Source organism: Poecilia formosa, unplaced genomic scaffold (genome assembly GCF_000485575.1).
Source record: "Poecilia formosa unplaced genomic scaffold, Poecilia_formosa-5.1.2 Scaffold453, whole genome shotgun sequence".
In the NCBI taxonomy this organism is placed as follows: Eukaryota; Metazoa; Chordata; class Actinopteri; order Cyprinodontiformes; family Poeciliidae; genus Poecilia; species Poecilia formosa.
The window spans coordinates 250,582-271,031 of NW_006800392.1; the positions used below are offsets into that span (position 1 = coordinate 250,582).

At 40.4% G+C, this 20,450-nt stretch overlaps 1 long non-coding RNA gene across 2 annotated transcripts in view; it reads right to left on the bottom strand.

Annotated features, from left to right (window-relative positions):
* Window positions 1-11,761: 11,761 nt before the first annotated feature.
* Window positions 11,762-20,450, bottom strand: part of LOC103155879 (uncharacterized) — a 76,502-nt gene continuing 67,813 nt past the window's right edge. The window contains exons 2-4 of one of the 2 annotated variants that reach the window (XR_001659549.1): window positions 12,857-13,079; window positions 12,700-12,780; window positions 11,762-12,478 (exon numbers count right to left, since the gene is read on the bottom strand). This is a non-coding gene — a long non-coding RNA (uncharacterized LOC103155879). Of the gene's footprint in view, window positions 12,566-12,699; window positions 12,781-12,856; window positions 13,080-20,450 lie in introns of both variants that reach the window. The other variant, XR_478080.2, reaches the window with a different exon arrangement.

Genomic DNA, 20,450 nt, shown 5'->3' on the forward strand with positions numbered 1-20,450 from the left:
AGATAAGTCTGGTGTTTTCAAGAGACAACAAAAATTGGAACTCTACTGTAAGGAATGACAATTTTCCACTTGCTCTTCTTCTTTGATCGGACAATATACAAACCAGCACTTATCGCCCCCAAGAGGCTGAAATAAAAACTACATCTCAAAGTAGAGGTAAAAATTATAGAGCTGACCTAACTAATGGAGACAAGCAGGTATGACATAACGTAATGTCCCTAATGAAAATAAACAGACCCATAGCATAATGCTACCACCACTATGTTTCACAATGGGGAAGAGTTAGATCACTTCTACACATTTCACATCAATTTATCTCATAATGTGGACCACAAAGCGTTTTTATATAACTGGTGTTATTCACTAAACATTTCAAACATTACAGCATCTCGGTGTACCTCAGGGGTTGGAATCAAACCCACAACTTTCTCCTCCTCTCCATCTGCACCAGGGATTATTCTGAAACGAAATGACACAGTGGACTCTGTTCACCAAATCTACTGAAAGAAGTTGGATTTTATTTACTTGTATAGACAGAGAATATAACAAATATTTAGAAAACCAATGACTAACTTCCACTTCACAGTTTGTGTTGCTGTCACATGAAAGGCTCAAAACACAGTGAAGTGTGTTTGTACTGTAATAATATGACTATGAACCTCATCTGAATTTAATTGGAGCCAACATTATCATCACTTCCTGTTATTTTTAACCATAATCTGCAACCTTAAGCTCCTTTTATTAAGCCAATTAGCTGTGAAACGCTACCTGGCCCTGCGCTGGAGCTCAGGCGTTCCTCTCGTTACCACGGCGACCTCATCAGCATCCAAACATCCAACTGTTTGACTGTTTACACAGGCCGCTGAGCGCCTCATTGAGCTTCACATGACCCGGTAATTTTACAGTGATTGGTGCGTTTCTGCACATTTTCCAGAGCTTAAAGCAGGAAATGCCTCGTGTACACTAATACGGGTCTAGAGCCTGTAGCTCTGCTTCCCTCTTTAAGCCAGTTATTTACTGCATTTCGCATTTATACTTTCCTGATTTCAGTTAAATTTACACCGTTGGTGTAAATCCTCATAGCCGGTCGGGTGTAGTTTGGTGGTAATCAATTCATTCAAAAGCTACATGAATTACCTTTCAACAAAGCTGGTTTTATTGAATAAAGTCTTTTAAAGACACAAAAGGCAGCACTAATAAATATTTGTCAGTGCCTTCTAATAGTATCTGTCCATGTTGTAATTTGTGCCTAAAGTAACACAAGTCAGCGGAAGCAATAAGTCCAAAATGCTTGAACTCAGGCGAAGACAAATGAGTGGTGGCAACAAATACAGTATTTTCTCCTGCACTGTCCCCAAGATTAAATAGACACCAACAAAGATCAATGGCTGTCTGGCAGAGTCTTGTACACAACCCCAGAATCGGATTGCTGTTTGTGCACAACCTTTGCTAAAGACCAAAAGACTGTTGCCAACAACAAAGTCTGATTTGAATGGAAAAAGTACTTTACTTATCCTAGAGGGACATTTGACTTGAATGGATCCACACCGGCACTTTTGGAAAAGGTTAGCGTCAAACTGCGCACACATCCTTCAAACACTTGCACTCCAAACTGAGAGCTCTGCTGAGTAACTTTCTGCTCTGAACAAAGATTCAAAGGCCAAACGATGTTATACACCGTCGCTTGAATCACGACCCGACAGCTTTACGGAGGAGATCAGACCTACCCCTTGTTAAGAAGAGAAGGTATCAAATTTTTTTATCCCACAGTGTGGAGCATGATGACATGTTTGCATTCAGTATGTGGGTGTTAGCAGACAGAACAAGCTTGGCAGGAGACAGAGGCCTGCACCTCGGAGGAGTCAGAGAAAGCATTAATTCAGTATTCTGTTGTTTGAAGACGGTTGCGCTTCAGCACAAAGGATTTGAATCCAACAAACAATTCTTTCAGCATGGGATCTGAACACAAAAATACAACTGCATGTGAAAAACAAAAACTGGAACTAATATGGTCAAAAATGCCTGAAAAACCCAGCAACACCAGCCTGTTTCGACTTTGAACAGCTAGAAAAATCCATGGCAGGAACTGACACTTTTCTCCCAGTTTTCTACCAGTTAAATTTAATGAGGCATGTATTTGCAACATGATATCAGAATAAATTTAGTATCTGCTGTGCTTTATTTGTGCTGGAACAACTTTTGTACAACCTGTAGTTATTTATATAAAGGGAATAATTATGAATGATTAAATTCAGTTAATATGAAATCAAAGTAATTATAATTTTTTGTGTTCACCAACAGAAGACAGAGGAAGCCACAGAGTCCTTCCATCACCATTTTTACCATGAAATTAATTAAACTATGTGGTGGTTATAATTAGCTAGCTAACATGTACATGTGTAGGTAACAATAACATAGCGATGCTAACCTTAATGTGCTGAGCATTAGCATGATGCTAATTCTTAAAAATGAAGCATGCTGTCATGGTTACAATAAATAATTTCTGTCTTTTTGCTGTACATTACCAAAAATACATTTCTTGACCTCAAGCTCACCTGCTAACATTTCCAAACACTAGTTTTTTAAAAACCTGCGCCCCCTCCTTGCCTGTGGGGGCGCTGCAGCCTGAACCACTGACAGAAATGGTTTTTGTGCCTCTTCAGAGAAGTCACTGAGCATAACCTCCATTTTAGCTAAATGAAAATGAAAATGGAGTGACGTCAGATTTTATCAGTTGCAGGATTTCTCTTTTGCCTTTGGTAAAAGACCAATAGCCATTTCTCCCACTAGCGCTAGGCTAGCGCGTTTGTTTTGATTGCATTTACCCAGAACGCCCTGCTACTTCCTTTTTTTTGAGTGGTCTCCGGTCCAATTGGTGTATTTGAACCACACCAGAGTTCACCTCAACCGAACTCAGACTGAGGTTTGCAGACAGATCAGAGTTAGTATCTCATGCCTCCCCAAACAAACCAGACTAAACGGGGCTGGTGTGAGCGCACCGTTGAGACCACATTTAAAAAATGGCATTCTGGAGTGTTTAATAAAACAAATTTAATTTAAAACCATTAACCCACTGATAACTAATGGCCTGTTGCTTCCACATGCTGCTTGTGCTCATCTTTATCAAGATCTCCCAGGATTTCATCATCCTTTGACCATTTCACAAACATCAGGTGTTCTAAATGCTTTGGCTCTGCCAAGTTCTTGAAGTAACCCTATTCAACGAGGTTACCGACAACACCTGCTGCTAACACTGCCAGCAGACACCAACTGCTGAAGAATCCATCTAGAAATGCAGGCAGCTACTTTATCCATTTATACCAAAAAGGACATGAACAAAGCAAACTGAGGACAATCTAAAGCCTCAGTGTCTCAACGCTGATCAAGCGAATGTCAACTTCACAGACTGTAACGTGTGTAAAACAGGGGTGTCCAACGCATTTACAAAAGTCTTCAAACAAATTCTGTTTTAAGATGAAGCCCACATCCATCTCATTTATAAATATACCTAAGAATCAATCCTGCCAACTCGTAGGGCGTTACTTGACAGACCAGGCAAATGTGAATGGGATTTATCCATCATTACCGACACACCACAGCATAACTGGAAAATCAAAGCCAGGCTCTAGGCTGGTGTTGTTCATTAATGTTGCATTTCTCATGTAGCCAAGAGTGGCAGATGAAGAGAAAAGCTGATGTGCTGGCTTGTGGGCATCCCAGTGCCATTACCTCATTTACTTCCAAACCAGCTACTTGTCTGAACATGTAACAGTCTCCAAACTTACAACTCACTTGTTAAGCAGTGAATGGAGAAAGATTTGGCTGGAGGCGAGCTGCAGAGACTGAGGCAAGGAGCGATTTGCATATTCATAGATCCACATCCAATACAAGACAAAAGGTGTAGATTTACATCTGAGGCACTTCACAGAATGAGAGGATTATTCTCTTGCAAATATATGTCTTAATATCTAATGTTGATGAAGAGACACTTTTCATGGGGGTTTATTCAATGTCAGGACGGTAGCTTTTATGGTCAGTGCATACACCCTGACGAACACACAGACTCTGACATTGCACGGCCAATTAGAGTCGTATTTCAGCCAACTGGATCAAGGTGGAAGACAGCCGCAAAGAGAAAGACTGAGCGAACGAGAAAAGGATAGAGAGAGCTCTAAGTGGGCGGCACACTCTTCTGCCTCAGGGAAGATTGGTGTCAAGAGCAGAGAACACACACAGTGGGTAGAAAATGTAATGAATGTGTATCACTTGTTAGGAAAGATAGTGAGAATGTGTGTGTGTGTGTGTGTGTGTGTGTGCGCGGTCTCTGCACTTGACACCAATCGAACGGTAGCAGTTGAGAAATTTAAAAAAAGAAAGGAGCGATCTTGTTGGAAGCAGAGCCAAGCAGGATCTAAACATCAATATTTTTAAAATTCCTTGAAAGAACAAATCCATCCATGATTCATCATCTCTGAACATGAAAGCGGGAGCCATGCAGATGCAGCCTGACGGAGCATCCTGTGGTCAGTTCGCTCTGCACAGATCCTTGCCGTTTCTGGGTGAGATTAATAACTGATGATGTTTGATGTCTGATGATGGAGGGAAATAAAGCAGAGTTCACTTTAATGTCGGTTTCACAGACTCTTAACTCCTGTCATGTCTGGACTTGTCATTTAAGAAATCTCCTGGGGTTCGTTGGCGAAGAAACCAGTGATCAACATCAGCACCATCTCGTCCCATCAAGTCCCAACAGCTGGTCGAACACCCCACCACAAGCCAACACTACATAACTCGGCTTCTAAGGGTCCTCAACCGGAAAATGGTGGCTTGTTTCGATATGGATTGGACCAAAAGATGGATTAGGTACTGCAGGCGTTCTCCTGTCTGAAAGAGCCAAACCAGAAAGCATGACTCTCGATTTACCAAACCCTGAATAGCTAAGAAACCGACTGGATTGAATCATCACACACGATGCCAGTTGATCTGATGGACAAATTAAATCCAATCCTCGGAGGCTCGACGTTAATCCATTGTAGACTATTGTCAAAAATTTGCCTCATACCACGTCCAACCGTCATTCAGTCAGGTTGTGTGGTTATTTCACTAACATACCAAGAATCACACTGCACTTTACTGCCCCCTAGTGGCCGGAGTTGTACCAGATTAAGCCTTATTTAGCCATTCTGCAGACTAAATACCTGTTTTAATCTGTCTGCTACATTTAAATTCAGTTAACCGGTTAATGTAAACAGTCTCCCAGTTTCCTTCCAGCGTTTTGTAAATGACAGATTCTTGATCAGTTAGTTTTTGATCACCTGGGATTAAAAACTGATCCTAGTCCTGATTTTGGGTTTCTGGGTGTTTAAAGTCCCACAACTTTACAGGAGCCAATATTTTAATGCTGGTTGAGGTGATGAATCTGGAGTTTTCCGGTTATTTCAGGACATTCGTTTAATAAACAGACTATAGAATATCTGGATTAAAGTTACCATTTGTATCATATTAATCTAGCTGTGTGTATTCTGGAGGGAAACGGGCCGTCTGGGCGTTTATCTTTGCTCCACATTGTCTCAGATTTTCCTTTTTTTAAGCATTTGCTGCCTTTCCTCTCCTCTGACGTCCACCATCAGTCCGGCTTCACTTCAGAGACCAAAGCAGACACAGGAATTGCAGCAGCAGTGTGTGTGTTTGACAGCTCCCTGTACAAATATGATCCAGATTGGTTTTCTTTGATAGCTACCTGTCTGCTCTGTCATTCCTCCCCGTTTCGTCTGCACAGCTGCGTGGGTGTGGAAGCGTACGAGGCCCTACTGTAAATTCACCGCAGTGTTTGTCACAGTGCGTTACTCACTCACATGCAGCCTCTGACAGCCATTATATTTTTTAATTTGTCATTTTGTGTGCGTGTCTCACCGTGCTGGAGTTGTCAGGCTGGTTTCAAACAAACCGTTCGTGTGAGCGCGAGCTCCTCTGTGTGACGCTGATTAAAAGTGAGAGCTTTTTGATTGCCTCGACCCTCCATGGGATTATTAGCATATAACACACAAGTGTGCACGAGCACGCACGGCAGAGTAATTGAGGATTTCTCTTCCACATTACATGTAACAGGATCCAACCCAGGAGCTCGGTGCTGAGCTAACAAACTAACACTTCACCTTGGTATTTAAATGAATGCAGATGAGGCAGAATGGAGGATGAATGAGCTGGTTTGTGCTTGGAGGCTGCTCTCTGCAATCTCCCAGTAAAACCTGCACCTAACTGGGATTTTAAACAGCCTCAGTTTGTTTCATTTGATCGTTTTCAAGCAGAAAGAAAGATCAGATATCGCAGAAAAAACAGCCAGTTCTCGCCGTTTTTTCCAAAGGGACTGGGAGCCGATCCATCCTCGTCTCTGGGCGGATCGGTTGGCTCGCCGCTCGCCGCTTTTCTGATCTGATGGCAGAACGTTTAGACAGACGCACAAAGGCAGAGATGTTATCTAACACTGAGTGTGATAGTTTTGTTTGGAGCTTTTCACCATCCCTCTCTAAATCACATCAAGGAGAGGACAGAGAGACAAAGGAAGTTAAATATATCGAAGGAAGAACTCAGAGCACTTTGTAAATTACCAGGAAGGTCGAGCTGACATATTAAACTCTAACTAAAAGGTATAATAGTAATTTTCACGTCTTCCAAAGCTGCTTCCTCTTTCTCAAGGTTTCTGGCAACAGTCAGTGGTTTCCAAAGTTGTCTATTTCTCAGCAGCTGAATCTGCTGAATGGTCCAGTACTGAGTCTCAGTCTGCAGAATTTGAAGACAACTCCTCAAAATGGTTAAACTCCAGGGTGTTTTTACAACTGAGAGTCCAGGAGATTCGGTTTGACTGGAGAATCTACCGGATTCTCTCTGCTGAGTCAAACCAACCAAACCCTAACCTGTTCTCCTCCTGGCCTGTGGGGGCGCTGCACCAAGAACCGCTACAGGAAATGACACAAAAACCTCTGAAGACACTGAGCTTAACCACCAGTCTTCCAATGGAGGAAGTTTGGGTAAACTTAAACCAATAAAGAAGGAGTGATGCTAGAGAAAGGAGTCAGAGCCTCTTACTGCAGCATGAAAAAGATTAAATTTGTGTCTCAACTAAAACAAGATTTATCCACAACACAGCAACACGATGGAGACAACCAAACCCAACCAACTGTTAAGCAGGTGGAGTCTGTGTGTCAAAGCACTGCAGGAAATCTGAGTTCATCTGACAGCTGAAGATCGTCTCAAACAACAGCAATTCTACAAAGGAATGGCCTAATCAAAGTCCAGATAAGAATCTGATTTAAATGTTGAGGAATCATAAATCCAGGAGAGTTAATGCTGCTGATGTTGAACCAAGAGTTCCTGAGCCGTTTCCTCCGAGATGAGGTTTCTTCCTGCTAACCGGAGGCGATTATTGAAGCTTTTCTCAGGCGGCGTTTCTGCTACAGGTTTCCTGTCTCTGCTGCTCCCAGTGAAGGAGACAGGCAGTTTGTTCATTATTCTAATGTCCTCCTAATGGCTGCATGGTTAATGCATCACCATCTGGCACCAGAACACACTCACTGCTGTGATAATGCAGAATGTACCGACAACACACCGCTTGTTGTAATGAGACGACACAAAACCCAGGGCAAAGCATGATGGGTAAATTGGCGAGCTGGCTTTAATTGGGCTTCTTGTCGCTGTGGAAACGACTCGGCTCAAGTGTTTGTCCTGACACGTAGCTTTTAGCTGGAAGGATGGATGCTCAGGGGGGAACGGCCCACGTGCGTCGGAGGAAATGTGATGTTGTGTTGCCAGATAGTAAATAAAAAAGCGGCGGGTTGCCAGGTCATCAGTAAAACTCTTCCCTGCAAATTGGGTTGTAAGTCAGTGCAGTGAATCATGTCAGGCTCGTGTGAGTGTATCTGAGTGTGTCGTGCTCAGACAGCGGCACTTGAACCAAATTGTCCCCTCGGTACCCACAATGCATCTGGAGCTTGGCAGGAGTGTCTGAGTGGCTGTCTGTGTGATTAAACCTTACGATGCCTCCGTGTAACACACAGCTGCCTTGCTGTGACCCCGGTGTCGTTCCTATGGCAACCAGCAGAGGAAGAGGACTGAGGAGCTACAGCACTTCAGATGAAGCAGCGAACTCGTCAGACTCGGCCGAAGCGGCGCAGGAAACTCCTTGGAAACACGATGCTCAGAAAGTTACTGGAGAGAAGCTGGTAAACTCCAGCAGAACCAAACCAACACCAGAACTCTAAAACATTGACTAGAAGGCATCAGGTCATAAATGCACCATTAATTTAAATAAAACCGTTTAGCTTTAGCATCACCATGGCCTGAGACGGCGGCAACCAAGAAAAAAGAGCAGCTCCAGATTTAACTGCACGTTGCAGCTCCAAACATGGACAAATCAAAAGTGGGTTTGAACGACTCAACATGAGACCTTAAAATCTACAGGAGCCCAGTTCAGTCCGCTTCAATCCAACTCCAGTTCGTTTGGTGAGGTGTGAACTCTGACCTGCCCACAAGCTGGTTCGGTCTCAGTTCGGTCGAAGTGAACTGTGGTTCGGTTTGAATCCATATGTGAACACCAAGTGGACCAGAGACCGCTCCAAAAGCAGGAAGTGGATGCAGAGCATTCTGGGTAGATTCAACCAAAACAAACATGCTAGCGCTAGCAGCAGAAATGGTTCCTAGTCTTTTACCAAAGACTAAAGAGAAATCCTCCAACTGCTACAATCTGATGCCTCCATTTTTGTTTCCATTTGGTGAAGAAGGAAGTTGCTCTCAGTGTCTTCAGAGGTTTTTGTTTAGTTTCCTTCAGTGGTTCTTGGTGCAGCGCCCCCACAGGCCAGGAGGGGAACAAGTTGGTTTGACTCAAAGCAGAGAGAGACAGAACCACAGCAGCTGGAGGAACAAAAGTTGCCATTTTGGTTCCCAATCAAACAGAATCTGATGGACTAAAACGCTCTAACTGCTACAGTTACTCAGTTTTCCCTTACTGATGGCAAAGAGTTTCAGACGTGAATATTTTTACATATCAATGTTTAATTGTAACTGAAACAAACTGCATTATTTTGTCATATAAAAGTTTTCTACAACGTGTCACCAGAACTGGTCTTGGGCCTCATAAAGCAAGTCAATAATGAGGATCTGGAACGTTTTCCATTCCGAGTATAAAACCCAGACGACAAGACTGATGAGAAAAACTCACATTTCCAAACAGTTTGTAAACTAAACACATAAAGTTGAGGTTCCAACTTGCTGCAAGACATTTAACTAAATAAAATCCAAACCCAAAAGCTCACCAGTCAACTTCTCTGCACTTCAGAAGAAAACTGTTTGATGTGGCTACGCTGGCTTTTAAGAGAAACCTTCCTGAAGGGAAAAAAAATTTGGCGTAACTTTGGAGCGGTTTATTATCCGGCATCGATTTGTGAACCAGTGGAAGTGACTCTGAGCTTCCTGCGGCTGCTTTCTGCTGCTTTCTTAAATCCCTGCAGCGATCTGAAGGCTGTGGGAGCCGTGCATTAATAAATCTGCACAATCTGATTTAGAAGATGCAGTCGGATTGCAGAGAGATTATGCACAACTGTCCTTGTTTTAATTAAATTACAGCAAATGAGAGCAAGCTGCTCCTCATGCAGCAGTTTGTTCAGCGCTGATGCAGCAGACTAATTACCAGACCACCTGACCGCTGACACACTCCCACCGCCAAACCTTTAAAATACGCTGTTGAACTTCTGTTTCCTGTCACAACAGCAGACATTTTTATTTTATTTCACCTTTTAAATTCAAGAGTTTCCACAGTACTTGGTAGAATAAACAGATCTTCAGAAATTTTACTTTGTTGTTCTTAAAACCAGTTTAACTTTGAGGTGGATGATGGTTGAAAAACTTAGATTATAACCGTTTCAGTCAATATTGATAATTATTGATGAGTTTTTTTGTTTTAAATATCTGAAATGGTGCCAAACTGTCGTGATTTTTCCTCTTTTATGTACAGTTTTTTTCCCGTCGTCTCTTTTTTATCTTGAAGGAGATAGGAGGCAAAACCTTAAACTGCTGCTGCGCCGGTTCTGGATTGAAGTTCAGTGAATATTAAATATTGAATGCTAATACAACTGTGATGCAGCCCAGTTCTGTTGAAATTAATTCTGGTTCGGTTTGGATGCAACGCCAAGCGGACCGGAGACCGCCCCAAAAGCAGGACATGGATACAGTGCAAGGCTCAAAGGTTCAGCTTTAGTTCCACCAGACTGCAGATCGTTGTTAAAGATCTTTGTCAAGCTGACATTTTATTTTGCTCTTTAAATAATGACTTCTTCTCCTCTGAGCATCTTTAAACTGTATTTTGGTGCAGAATATGTTTCACGTCGTTTTCTTTCATTCTAAGGTGAATTCACATCATCATGATGTTCAGATTTCAAACTAAATGTTTAAACAGATTTTCCTTCATATTGTTTTATTTTTCTATGATGTCACATGAAGCAGTGACATCATAGATGATGTGAGGATGATGCTCCATTTACATCCTCCTCACATGTAGCTGACCGGTCGCCTCATGCTGAAGCCTCGACTCAAACATGTCTGATGGTTAACTCCTCTTCCCCGAGGCCGGACCCTCTGCTCTAACGGAGCGTCAGGAATCTGGTTTTTCTGCTGATTCCTTTGAGGTTTTGCAGAAAATCTCCTCACTGACGGATAAACTGGAGTGGAAATTTGCTGACTCAGATGCTGCAGCTCTCACATCCTTATTGTCCGTTTGCCTCCTTATCTGAATCTTTCCTGTTTTAATGGACAGAAAAAACTTTACTGCAATCTTGGGAGCAAAGCTAATCTTTTCAATCCATTTTTTATGATAACAGGAAATTAAAGAAACTGTAAATCACAAGGTCAGGCTGTCGCCGTTTTATAGGGATGATGATGCATAAAATCCCATCGATGCACCATTATACTGGAGACTATGCAGTGGTTACCTTTATGGGTAATAAAAACACTAAAATATCTACAGTTGAGTCCAATTGATCCAGAGAAATAATCCATGAGCTGCTTTTCCGTTACAAATGAGCGTAAAACCGTCGATACTCCACTACAGTCAAACAAACTAAAGTTTGCAGCTGCTGTGTTTCCATTAAATAAGAAAAACAATTAAACTCTTCAAACGTGAAAGTTTGTTTTTCATCCTCCATCCACTTCCTGTCAATTACTGACATAAAACAAACTCACATTCTTGCTAAAAACTTACTGGTGAGTCGGTTCGTCTTATTCTAAGTATAATGAAATATTCACATTGAAACTAGATTTTGTGTTTTTGCAGTGCATCAGTCAGACACGGTTCTGCCTGTTCAGTCCTGCAGAGTGAGAGAGAGAGAGTGTGTGTGTGTGTGTGTGTGTGTGTGAGAACAGTGTGAGGTTGTCATGTTGACACCTGGCCTATATGAAGCCGACGGAGGAAGAAAGGAATACATTAACACTCGGGTCTTCATCACAAAGAGAACAGAAAGTTATTCAGCCAGAACACACACACTTCCCTTCAGGCGCCTGCAGTCACGTTGCCTTTTTGCTTAACCTCCATTATAAACACACACACACACACACACACACACACACACACACACACACACACACACACGGTTCGGCAGCGTGGGCCGTTTCTTCAGGTTACATCTCTGCAAACATGATGGATGGAGGACATCAGCTCCGTCTCTGCAGGCCATTTAAACGACAGACGAACACAAATCAGACGAGACGCAGAGAGGAGAGGAGGAAGCCGCATCATAACGGCTTTTAATCGTTACATCCGTTTGGTTGTCCGCCATGTTTCCCCGGAGGTGGAAGTCTGTTTTCAAAAAGTTTCTCCTTAAGACATGGACGTCCGATGAGAACAGAAGGAAACGGCAGGAGGCGCGTTTCCAACAGGAAGTGATCCGCGCCATCTTGGTAGGCAAGAGCAGCGCAAAGCATCATGGCTTCCAGAGCAACAGACAGAAAATATGTAAGAGAAAGATACGTGAACAAAATGGCCGACTTGAATAGACACAGCAGGAAAATATATTAGACGATGCGGACAAGCTGATTAAAGACTCAACAGTGTTACCCATGGAGTCACAGTGTTTAGATGGATTCTACAGAAAGCAGGAACTGCAGGTGAATAATAAGGTTCTGGTGACGTACATGTAACAAACACTTAGGCTACATGTCCGTTACGTTAGCGAGGCTAATTCTGCTAGCCTGGCAGTAAGTACTACAGCATGTCACTGATATTTATCTTAGTGCTGCACAGAGCAGGGTAGAGGACTCAGACATGTATTTATATTGTTTATAAGTTGGATAGGAACGAGATGAGAGCTGGTTCTATTGTTGTCATAGCAACTCCACAGCAACTGCCTACCAAGATGGCCGTCAGTTACAAAGTTGATGTTGAGAACGATGATTTGTCCCGAGGCCAAAGGTCAAACTGGTAGCAGTTTCTGGACTTGATGGAGAGCAGAGGTGAGAAATCACATGGAAACCAAACTTCATTCCAGCCAATCAGCTGAAGTCGTGGTCAGATAAAAATAATCTGAAATGATGCCAGCAAATCCAGATTCTGTTTTAGAGTCAATAACTAATCTCAGACACATGAAAACACGAAGCAGAGGTGGAAGAGCACCGAACGCTTTCTGTTTGTTGACATCACAGAGCATAATGACTCACCTGGAATGATGACTTGTATTGTGTTATTAATACGTGGAATTGGACGCGGCGCCGGCGGAGGACTGGAGCCCAGAGGACGGGCTGACAGGCAGACAGATTACAGAGCAGCACTCATCAACATGCACATTTGCTCAGTGTAAATTTTCTGGACAATTACCTGCTAGTTTACACATGATTGCACTCAGACGCGTCGAGGTAACAGCATTTCATGGCTGCAGAGGGAGGAGGACTGTTTTGTTTTCATACTTTTGATTTCTGGATTTTCTTCTCTTGTTCTTTATTTTAAATCTAAGTTTTGTTGTTGATGAATGCGAGTCGGCGGCTGACGCGGTTTCTCTCCACATGATGTCCGCTCAGCTTCTGGGAGGAAAAACAACCTCCTGTGGAAATGTTTATGAGAGCAGAATGATGAATGGGGAAAATAATGTGAATAAAAAACAGTTTTTAAAACAGAACATTGCATCTTTAATAGAAAGTTGAGTGGAAGGAGGAAATGTGGAAAAGCAAACAAACTACAGTCGTTTTCATTCAGTTTTTAGAATTTATTTTTGGATATTTAAAGCAAGTCCCTTGTAAAATGTCAGTTAAAAGATAAAGATAAAAGGATTAATAAACCTTTTCAAGAATTATTAATCCTTGAAAAGGTGAAATTGCATAATTGCATCATTTCTGTTACAATTTATCATCATGACAGGCCTCTGCATGTCTGTTCTCTACTTAAAACTTCTCAAAAATAAAGATTTAGATTTTTCCATTTGATAAATCCAGGTGAAATGAGGAAGAATCTCAGTTATGAAATACGAAAATTTTGTGCTTAGAGCAAATTTCTACCATAAATTCTAAAAGTTTCCAGTAAAAAAAACATTTCAGAGTCAAAAATTTGCTAGGAAAAAACTTCAGGATTCAAAAGTTGAAAAACTGACTTGAAACTTTTCCACTTTCAAAAAAGTTTTCTTTACAAAATTTTCTGAGAATCTCAGAATGTTTTGAGTTTTTTTTTTTGGTAGAAATGAACTTTTTTTCAATCAATTTTCAATGTTTGAAACCAAAAAATCTTCAGAGGTTTTTCAGCAAATTTTAAACTTTTCATGCTCGGACATTTCCCAGTTTTTTTCTCAAATGTTTGAGATTACTCTTGAAATTTTTGAATTTTTTTGTGGAAATTTTATCTATTTTTTTTATCTACAAAAGTGGAAGATTTTCCAATTTTGAAACTCAGAAATTAAAACCCCCCAAAGAAAATAACACAAAAATTTTAGAATAATTTCAAACTTCTTAGTTTTTTCTAGCAAAGTTTTAACTTTTCCAACTCAGAAATTTACAGTTTTCTTTCTCTACAAAAGTCAAATATTTTTGACAGTTGAAACAGAAATTTCCAATTTTTTTCTCAAATATTTCTGAGATTTTTTTCTAGCAAAATTTTTGAGCTTTCAAACTCAAAAATCTCATTTCTTGAAATTTTCTGAGAATAATCTATAGATTTCTGAGTTTGTTGGCAGAAGTGTCACCTTTTTATCCTCAGTGGTTTTACTGGTTTGGAGGCTGAGCGGTCTGGACAGTCTAGGCGGTCTGGACTTCTGGCCGCCTGCCGTGTTTGGTCCAGAAGGTTTCGGTGGTCTCAGCAGCAGTTCAGAGCGATGTGTCCTCTGAAGGAGCGGTCAGTGTTTGTTTCAGACGGATCCATGTTGGATTTTCACTCGTTTATATTCAGTCGGGGTTTCGCCACTACAGTTCGGCGCCCGCCCCTCCCACGCCCCTCCCTCTACATAAACCCATTACAAGTTATTGTCGGCTGGCGTCTTTCCGCAGCAGCTTCTCCTGAATAAAAAGCTTTGATTGAATTGAAAAACGTTATTGTCCTGTGCGGACGATTTGGTTTGCAGAAACACTTTTATGATGAAAACACAATAAAAGCAGCAGATGCAGAGCGGCCCTGATGCCATCGGAGAAGAAGAGCCCAAAGAAAATCTGCCTTAATGCTGTTACAGAGAAAACCTGCCGAGTGAACGGCGGTAATGTTGCTTTATTAGCTGCAGCTCATAACAGAGCAGCTGGAGAAAACCACTGAGCTCAACGGTCAGTTTGTGGCCGAGACTCAGACAACCGAAGGATTCAGTGAAAATTCAAGGCTTGTTTCGACTGAACGACGCTGGGAATCCGGCGGAGAAAAGGTTCAAAATTCAAACATTTCTACAGGAAAAATCTGGATTCCAGGAAAAAGTTTCAAATGCTGAAAATTTGATAGAAAGAAATGAGGAATTTTGAGTTTCATCTCAGAAATTTTAGAGAAAAAATTTAATTTCTTTGTTTGAAAGGTTGAAAATATACAAGAAAAAAATATAATTTTGAGTTTCATCTCAGAAATTTTAGGAAAAAAATTATTTTTTTGATTCAAAAGTTGAAAATTTGTCAGAAATAAAATCAGAATTTTTTAATTGAATCTCAGAAATTTTTGACTTATAGAATCCAAAATTTTCCAGAAAAAACTGAGATTTGAATTTAACCTCAAATTTTCTGGAATTTTTTAAATTAATTTCTGAGTTTCAAAAGTCAAAAATTTGCTAGAAAAAAATGTCAGAAATTTTGCAAAAACACACACACACACACACACACACCGCAGACCCACAAACAGCAAAAAGTTGATAAAAAAAACAAGATGTGACGCAAATCACACTGAACAGCTGGGCCTTCATTCACGTTTTAAAATAAAATATCCATTTTTACTTGTATAATTTTGATANTTGTTTCGACTGAACGACGCTGGGAATCCGGCGGAGAAAAGGTTCAAAATTCAAACATTTCTACAGGAAAAATCTGGATTCCAGGAAAAAGTTTCAAATGCTGAAAATTTGATAGAAAGAAATGAGGAATTTTGAGTTTCATCTCAGAAATTTTAGAGAAAAAATTTAATTTCTTTGTTTGAAAGGTTGAAAATATACAAGAAAAAAATATAATTTTGAGTTTCATCTCAGAAATTTTAGGAAAAAAATTATTTTTTTGATTCAAAAGTTGAAAATTTGTCAGAAATAAAATCAGAATTTTTTAATTGAATCTCAGAAATTTTTGACTTATAGAATCCAAAATTTTCCAGAAAAAACTGAGATTTGAATTTAACCTCAAATTTTCTGGAATTTTTTAAATTAATTTCTGAGTTTCAAAAGTCAAAAATTTGCTAGAAAAAAATGTCAGAAATTTTGCAAAAACACACACACACACACACACACACCGCAGACCCACAAACAGCAAAAAGTTGATAAAAAAACAAGATGTGACGCAAATCACACTGAACAGCTGGGCCTTCATTCACGTTTTAAAATAAAATATCCATTTTTACTTGTATAATTTTGATATATTTAATAAAAATGTAAAATTTTTGTTTACATTTTTTTTTCATTATTTAACATTACTATGATGTAAAAAAAACTAAAAATAAATTTGGATTTCATATTCTACATTTTTAAGACGAGACGGAAGAATTTTTTTAGGTATTTTTGGCTGAACAATAAATCAATAATATATACAGCAAAAGACACGTAATCAATATCAATAGATAATCTGATAGGACGACTGTTCACCGAATCGCAAAGCATTCTGGGACATGTAGGAAAAGGAAAGACTTTAGCCGCTCCACCTCTGACAGTTAGCTAAGCAAGTTAGCTTCAGCTACCTTGCTCATTCTCTGGTTGCCTAGCAACAGCTTGCTGGATAACAACCAGTTTAAAGTTCTGTCAAATTTCGGTTGCCTAGCAACAGCATTTTGAGTAACCTTTTGCACAGCAGTTTCGCCTCTTTGGGTGCGTTCACACTGCAGCCTGAAGTGACTCAATTCCGATTTTTTTTTATTGACGTAATGCTTCCTGTATCCGATCTTTTCATGGCAGTGTGAACAGCACAGGTCGGATTCTTTTTCGATGTGACCCATATCCGATACGACTTAACGTTCAGGCTGCCTTCATCTGAACTGAACGTCACTCAACAAATCTCACTATTCTGCGTCCTGATAAGCGCAAGCAGGAAGAAAAACAACCATGACGGATTATATGAGGATTAAGTTGTTAATATGCTGCTCCGGTTGGACAACAACTTCATTTGGGTTTGTTCTCGTCTTATTTGCTTTAATTCAGCCGCAGTTTGAATTAGAAGGGAAAGTCGACTGCCGGCACATTCAGGCTCCTCTGCTGTTTTAAGCTAATATTAATAACTGCAACGCAGAAACGTAAAGAAACGAGTCAGAACAGAAAACAAGCAGCTCGGAGGCTGAGCCAACAGGTGAAACAGAAACCGCCTGCAGCTCACGGAGGTGTTGGTGTTTACGGCCCCCTGAGGGCGCCGCAGGCGGCCCGCCCGGACCGCAGCCGGTCCCAGAACCAAACCTGCATCTCTAAACATCAGACCAACAGACGCTTCAGTTTCTATGGCGATCAGACGGCAGAGCCGCCGCGCTTCAGTTCAGTTCATTTATTTATGGGTCAAAATGATTGTGAGGTAGTTAAAGAAAAAGCAAATCCAAGAAACATTTAAGTTCTCTAATAACTCACCTGGGTAAATAAATGAAATAAAAATGAATGAATCTTTAGTGATGAGACTCCTTCCCATCACCCTAAACTTTAGCTTCCTAAAAAGATTCAAGTTTCTGGGTGAGCAGCTGCAAAATGTACCGACAGAAAGTTTGAAAGACAAAACTGCAAAGAAAACTGGAAAAGAAGCTGAAGAGAAAAAATGTTAAAAAGTTTAAAAGAATGAAAGAAACTTCAAAATAAAACATTTGAAAGGAAATCCATCCGTCCTTCAGAGGCAGAAACTGATTCCCTCACTAACTTTGTTGGACAAACAGAAGTTGATTAATTCCTGTTTCTCTCCGATAAACGGACTGAGGATAAAAACAAACTAAAACTAAAACTCCTTTTATTGTGAGCAGAAAATGAGATCAGCGCCTCGTTTAGCTGTTGGCTAATTACAATTCGCTGTTTGCTTCCATGTGTTGCCATCGGCGCCGGTGAGCATGTGTGTGTGTGTGTGTGTGTGTGTGTGTGTGCAGTCATTGATCACCCTGACAGAAACTTATTATGGTGTCACTTCCTGTGACCCCTCTTGACCCCGCCGGCGGTGAGAGTGTGTCTGTGTGTGTGCAGTGTGTCTGTGTGTGTGCAGTGTGTTCGTGTGTGTGCAGTGTGTTCGTGTGTGTTCCCACACTGTTTGTCCTGCTAATGACTTGTCAGCTTCCAACGCGCCGACTGAAGGTGGCGTTCTCCACGCCCACATCCACCCGGCGTGCAGAAGCAGCGGCGGTTCGTCCTGACGACCAACACCAACGCCGCCGCCGCTGGAGGGAAGAAACATTTCCAGCTTCCAGCTCTGGAAACGTGTCTGACAGAAACTCCTGACCTGCTGACTCCGGCTCAGTCCAACAAAGATCGCGAACAAGCCAATTAAAACACAAACAGCCACAGGAAACACTCCTGCAGCAACAAGCAGCCGTTAGCTGGCTAAAAACACCAACGGTGGTTTGGTTCAACCTGTCCACCATGTTTAAACATCTGCAGACCTGAACATGTCGACATCCTTGGATCCAGGCCTTCAGATAAACAGTTTTTAGTTACTGATATACCGGACAGTTAATTAGATACAAAAACAAAACAAACATCTTATGTGAAAAACTGTGTGCAACAGCAAACTTCAGTCTGTGGATATAACACACCGACACACTATGGGCAGAAATATGGTGAAAAATTAGCATTTTAGCATTAGCTTCTGCTAAATATTCTGTTTTTATAGCACTTTAGCATTAGCAGAGCTAATGTTTACAATTAATGCTTTAAGTTTAGCTGAAGGGGGATGAAAACACATTACTGCCATTTATGCTCAGCTGCTCTGAAGCAGAGCTGTGGACCAATGAGAAAACGGATCAATAGGTGTGGCTGCTGCTGCTGGAGTCTCCACTGAGTTCACATGTTCTGGTTTTCAACCATTAGCTGCTGCAGAGTCGATATCAACCCGACTTTTCAGCTTTCTGCTCACAAACCGGTGGAGACGCAGACTGACCCCGGTACCGCCGGCGCTGGAACCAAACAGAACCAACAGCCAATTAAAACGAGGTCACAGCAGCAGCAGCCGCTTCACATCATAATGACAGCAGCTCCAGATTTCATCTTCTGAACACCGTCTCTCATTTTAAACCCAAAACAAAAAGTTACAAATCAGCTCCAGTCGACTCATCCGATCCGTTTGCTTCATTATTAACGTCTGAGGAGAAACTGCAAATATGAGCAACTTTTATTTTAAACTATCACATTTTTCTAACTCATTAGAGCTGCTGTTGCCTAAAAGACTAAATATTGCAACTAAAATCAGGATTTTATGTCATTTCTTTTATAAACTACTTCATGAAAAAATTTGAGGTCAAATTTTGAAAAATCCAAGTCGTTTCCATAGCAACAGCACTTTGCTACCTGTTAATTTAGATCCTATTCAGGTGAATTATTAAAAATAAAATAAAGTAAAAATTATGTCAAATATTCAGTTGACTAATCTTATCTGTTTATTTTAAAAGTTTAATTATTTACTATTTAAATTGAGAAGTTTTAAAACTTCAAATGCACAAAAGGCTTTTTATGTTGTTTTTATGTTGTGACGACTATTAGCTTGATTTCAGTTTTTTATTTTCTTGGTCTGCATGTTATTTTGACCTCCAGCCTGCGACCAGCGTGATTATTAGTAATTAATGAAATCAACAAATGTGCTAATCGATTAATCGTTAACTGGAGTGTTCAGACAAAAAAAACAACAATCTGAGTAATTAAGCATCCAGATTTTGGTAGAAAAACAATAAATCATGCAAATTAAAATTAATGTTATTGTTTTAGATAAACATTCAATTAGNTATTTTCTTGGTCTGCATGTTATTTTGACCTCCAGCCTGCGACCAGCGTGATTATTAGTAATTAATGAAATCAACAAATGTGCTAATCGATTAATTGTTAACTGGAGAGTTCAGACAAAAAAACAAAAAACAAACAAACAAAAAAACACGATTTGCTAAAAAAAACAAAACAAAACAATCTGAGTAATTAAGCATCCAGATTTTGGTAGAAAAACAATAAATCATGCAAATGAAAATTAATGTTATTGTTTTAGATAAACATTCAATTAGTTGATTTACTGGTTCTATGAATCAATTCATTTGAGCAATAAATAATAAGTACAGTTATTCCAATATATTGTGGCTATATTATGTTGTAAATTATGCTAGCTTGATGCTCTTGGTCGCCCCCTGGTGGTTGGAGCCACTTCTTATACAGCTGTCAGTAAACATGAATTTATCTGATTTTTACTGCGTGTTGCTGCATAAACCATGTGTAAAAGGTAAAAACAGTTAAGGCTGTGATTAACAGTGGAGTTCAGGTCCAGGGTGTTGGTGGGCCTCTCCTCCTCCATTATGCAGAGCCAGCTGCGTTTCCCCCGAGCCGTGGCAGCCATTAACCCCGCCAGGCTCTCTGCACTTTAAACAACAAACCACTTAGCTCTCACTGCTCCGTACTGTAAAATATTCACACACAGTCACTAAACAACGAGAAAACAATGTGAAAACATGAAAACATGAAAAAACGTGAAAACAATGTGAAAACATGAAAACATGAAAAAACGTGAAAACAATGTGAAAACATGAAAACATGAAAAAACGTGAAAACAATGTGAAAACATGAAAACATGAAAAAACGTGAAAACAATGTGAAAACATGAAAACATGAAAA